Genomic DNA, 5604 nt, shown 5'->3' on the forward strand with positions numbered 1-5604 from the left:
ATTAAAAAGTTATACACATGTGCATCTGGGCAACAGTGTTTGGATTTCTTTAGTTTGCTTGTGTATGCTACAGCTATCTGTTATAGATACCATAATTAACAGACTCAAAATTGGGTGAATTACTGGGTTTGTCTCAGCTTTGGCAGTTACAGTGTGGCCACAAACCCAGATGTGGCACAGCTATGCTGCCTTTTTCCATCCTGCTCTTTAGGTTACCCTCTTTTGCGTCATATTTGCATTAGATTTCCAGCCACTGGCGTAACACAAGTCCATCACTGGGCTATTCCATCCCAGCAAGCCAATAACAAACCCAAACACTCTTTAGTACAGATACATGTATTATAGTCATCTGAATTTCCAGTATATTGTCAATAAATACACCAGTAATACATTTTTTTAATTCTCCATGTGCGCGCACACACACACACACATGCACAAACACACACACACATCATAAAACACCTGCCCCTATAGCCAGCACTGCTCTCCCCTCCCAGTGGGTTGTAAGTGATCTACTGGTCAATTTTTACTACCGTTTCTTTCCCACTGTAAAGTCCTTCACTTTATTGCTGCCTAACAGAACAACAAATTCATTAACATGACAACTTTTTTTACATGGTTTCCAGAGTCTCAGGAGACATACACTATTCAAAAGTCACTTCAAACTTTTTTAATGAGGAGGAATACAAAACTTAAGAAGTTTTAGGCATTTTTTTATAAACCGACTCTGCTATTCATTCACTTACCAACAGACATTCCACAAGGCCACAAGGTACTTTCACTGAGGTTACATGTAACTTATTGGTGAAGATGTCAAAGTTCTACATCCTGTATTGCAGTAACAGCAGGCTTTCATTAGAACACCTCAAGAAAAACTCCGGGTTTATTCAGCAGCTAAGAAATCATCTGTGTTCCTCACACAGGAAAGCCACAGAAAGGCACATTTCGAGTAAGAGTGTTTTATTGTATTACTCAACAATCCTCCTGATGCAGTGTTTTGCTTTTTGTACTCGATATGCTTTAAAAAAAAGTCACGATTGCTTGTAAAAAGTGTTAATATGATGAAATTTCACCTGTGGCTTATAGGTACATTATATCTGCAAACCACTCCTCCATGCCTTTGTTTCTTTCTGATGGGAACCGTGAAAAGATATTGTACTGGTTTTGTTGGGGAAAGTACAGCATGGGTACGCTAAAGCAGAATTGCCAGCAAAGACTTTATCAATGTCAGCATGAGGTCAAGTGTATTCATCTCCTTCCTTACTGTAACACAACCATATCAGCTAATTTACACCTGCACAGCAGGAAATACAAGAACAGTCACAGATAAACAGAAAATCTGTGTTCAATTTCTTTGGCAAACCAAATTCTGTCAAGTAATGATTGATTTCTTGCAAAACTAAAATCTGAGCATTTCTCATATAATCTGTCCACATTGTTTTGTGAGTGTCCTTATTTTACCAGCAGTATATTTTCTAAACTTCACTTAGGTGATCAGGTATGTTTGCAGGCTGCACAAGACAACATTATAAATAGTGCAAAGTGATAACTCATAATTATTAAGATGCCAGTAAATAACAGAAAAACAGGATATACGTGGTTTATTACTGAATATGGTTTAATTATAGAGGAAATTCTTCATTGTGGATTTATGTTACACCTCTCGGTATTTTCACAACACTGCATGCATTTGGATGTAAAGGGACAGTCTCACACAAATACACACAGGAAATGAATGTAGACAGTTGAACTTCCGAAGAAGCCACACAATACACACATGCACATGCACATGCACACACACAGACACACAGAATATCATCTTCATCTAAATAATGGATTATGTGGGGCACCATAGAGGTGGTCTATTTTTCTTACTCCAGCTCATCTGTGTGCCCTTTTTCTTTTTATACCTACAAATAATTAGTGTATCTAGACAGTGCAGCACAGTTGTGTTAGCTGCTCTCTTCCTGTTAACCTATTTAAAGTCTGAAGTCATTCACACCTAGTGTAGCCAGCTATGTGTTTAACAATCTGCACTGCTTTCCAAAGTCATATTCCCCTGTCCTTTCCATAATACATTCACGAGGCTGCGTGTACATTTAGGATGTTTATCTTTCTGCCTGTTAAGATTATGATTTACATGCAGTTTGCGTCTTTTTTTTATCCAACGGTGGAGTTTGCAGTCTAGAAGGAGAGTGAAGAATTCAAAGGACAGGCCAGCAGAACTATAGGAGCAACAGGTGCCTATTTGTGAACTAAAAGGTTCAGACTATTTAATTGTGTCAGTTGATAAAGGCAGATAACATCATACATAGATTGGTTGTTTATTGATGCCATAGGTCAACTCTTCACTTGAACTGAACCATTATTTTATTTGCAGTCTTTGGATTGTGGGTGAAAACAGGGGCACCCCGAGAGAACCCACACAAGCGCAGTGGGATGGCAGAGCTTACCATGCCCTCTTAAATGATCTGCATCTAGTATTTGTCACTAAGTAAAGAGAATGTACTGGAATGTACTTTTGAGCTCTTAACCTTTTACTACATGTATCTATTGGGAAATTGTTTGGAAAAAAAATCTGACATTTTTATGCAATTCGGTAATTCTGCAACTGCCACAACTAAAGCAAGGCATGTAGTTCTTGGTCTAGATTGTGTAAAAATGTCAGAGATTTGGGTTGCCATGCTTTATGAGCCTTGGAGGGCACAGACAAACCTTACATTAGCCCTTGTCTGGGCCTTGGAGTCAGATGCCTGTTTGAACATGAAAAATTAGCTAGGCCCTCAGACACTGGTCATTATGTGGTCGCCACTCGGCTTTTCCACCATAGCTGGGCCAAATGGGACGTGGTGCCGGGCCAAAGAGCCAACCTCCAAGGCTGACTATTCATGGTAGAACCTCCCTCTTTTAGGAATGGCAGCAGCACACAGGGAGCCGTACAGTTAATCGAAGGAAGCATAGAAGTGAGGGTTGTATGAAATGTAGAAGATAAAGAAATAGGACACAGAAAGACTTGCAAAGCCATTAATAACTACAGGGAACGTAAAGGGGAAAGTTAAAGGATGGAGCAAGTTGCTCTCCTAAAGCCAGATCAGTGTCTCACTTCATGATCCACTGGGCATGAGACAAGAAGCCATAAAAGCACTAACCAAAATTTCGGGCACTAACATTTTATGAAAAATTAGAACCTTTAATTACAATACGACTTAATTTTTCCATCCAGTCATAAAGGAATAAAGATTCTAATACCTACATCTTCATTTACAGCATGATGATGACACGTTGGAATAAACCCCTTTGTGTAAATTGTAGACTGGCCAGGACAAAACCTTCCACAGCAAAAAGCCATTACATTACATTTTAGTAAATATGAATTAAATTACATTTAATATTAATTAACTGAACCAAGATAATCACACGTTGTAAACGATCTTCAGTATTGATATTAACCATATATAAATAATTTTGTGGTATTATTTAATATTTATTCTATCAACTCACTGATATCAACTTTAGAGAACCTGAAGTTGATGACACACTGTGTTGAATTTATGTTATTGAGCCCTGCGTTTTGAGGCTCCCCTGCATTTCTCTTGGTGAGTTAGAGTTGTTATGACTTTAAAAAACGTCGACACAGTTGTTCAGTGCCTCTGCCATAGGTTATTAAAGAAGTGCCCCCTCAAACCTGCCCCATCTCCATCTGATCTGAAGGATTCGAACAACGTTTTACCCTAATAGAACAAAAGATATACAGGTGATTCATAGTAACCACCAAAGAATGATCTCTTCACACATGCTTCTCAGGATGGTGCCTCAGTCTCAAATGCAGGCTGTATGTACTGTATATGTTTGCTCTGTATGTGTGTAGTTTTGGGTAGGGGGTAGTTGTTAAAATTAGGGTGAGGTGTTAGGGAAGGCATGTGTCAACGAGTGTCCTCACATCGATGAAAGGATGCATGTGTGTGTGTTAGTGTGTGTGTGCGTGTGTGTGCACACCACATAAATAAGTTGATGCTTTGGTCCCAAGACACATAAACATATGTGAATACACAAACACATTTATAGCACAAACCTTATTTTAACCTACTTTCTAATATGTTTCTTTCACTGTGATAGAATCAGTACTTACTCTGAGGTTATCTAGGGGGAGCTGACCTGCTTATAAAAGAAGAAATGAAGAAACATATAGTTCTACATCTATTTACTGTAGAATATAATGTCAGTGTAACTGCAGAGGCTTGTGAGAGGCCATTGTTTTTAAGCTATAATAACAGACAGCTTTGTCATAGTTGTTTTGTGTAAAGCTCATCTTTCACCTCAACCTCACATGGCGTCTGATGATAACATTCAGACTACCCAGAGCCTCAAGGGCTTCAGTGGGTGTTTCAGAGGAAGGAGACATTGAAAGAAAAGAGACAGTGGAAAGAGAAAATATTAAATGAGTAAGAAAACACATAATAGGAAAAACAATGAGGAGAGTTAGATGAGGGGGAATGGAGACCGAGGGCCGTTGTTTGTGGCCAACTCTTGTTACTGTAACCACAATGCTAAAATTCCTCATCATTGTGGCTTCTCTGTCATGACAATGGTCAGAGGACATAGAAATAATGCCAGAAAAGACCTTCTTCTCTAATGTGTCCATACCAACCTCACCCTACACAGTCTGAGAAACAATACAACACACAAGCCCCCATGGGCAACCACACACAGTCACAGACATATACATAGAATTACTTATCTTTTTGTCAAGCAGAGATATGATTAAAAACAATTTGTCAGAATTGGGAGTGTTGCCAAATGTAAAATATATAGACACAGAGAAATGCCTTAAGATTTTCATGTGGTGGCACAAAAATGTCCAGCTATGTCTCGGCTCCAAATTAGTACAGAATAAAAAAAGCCCTGTCCCGAGTTTGGTTATGTTCCCATAACCAAAACTGAACTTTAGTTCTGCCCATTGGTTCCAAACAAATGCTACATAACTGCAAGGATGCGCACAGCTGTGTGCCTGCAGGACCTGTCTGCATGACAACTTTGCACAACAGCGTGAAAGTTGTGTATGTGGGTTCAAGTCTCTCTATAATAAGGTATAAAGTAAAGGGAGAGGGACAGAATAGAAGGAGGAGGTATGCAGAGGGGCAAAGAGAAGAAAAAATAAAAAATTAAATACAGAAAAGGTAAATACATTCTTGTCACTATTTTCTATGTCACTATCTTGCCACCGTGCATCTATCCTGAACCACTGGCAGTGTATTGAGCGTGAAAGCCTTATCAGATCCAAATGTGTTTTTGAAATGTAGTTTCTTCTTTCCTTGTTTTGGTGCAGATTTGGTCGCTACTGCCCCCTATGGTCAGGGTAACGAGGGGCAGCAGATATGCACCAGAATGAAGAACAGGGACAACAATAAAAGAATAGAATGTTTTTATCTAATCATAAGTCCATTTTCAATTTGTTTTAACCATTTTGGCATCGGAACGGGAAAACGATAAGCAGAATCACAATTAACCGTAGCTATGTCATGTATAAGACTGAATGATATAAAATCAAATTTGCATAAACATTGTATTAATTTTTATAAATTATGAGCACCTTAAAGATGTGTG

This window comes from Channa argus, chromosome 2 (assembly GCF_033026475.1).
Source record: "Channa argus isolate prfri chromosome 2, Channa argus male v1.0, whole genome shotgun sequence".
Taxonomy (NCBI): domain Eukaryota; kingdom Metazoa; phylum Chordata; class Actinopteri; order Anabantiformes; family Channidae; genus Channa; species Channa argus.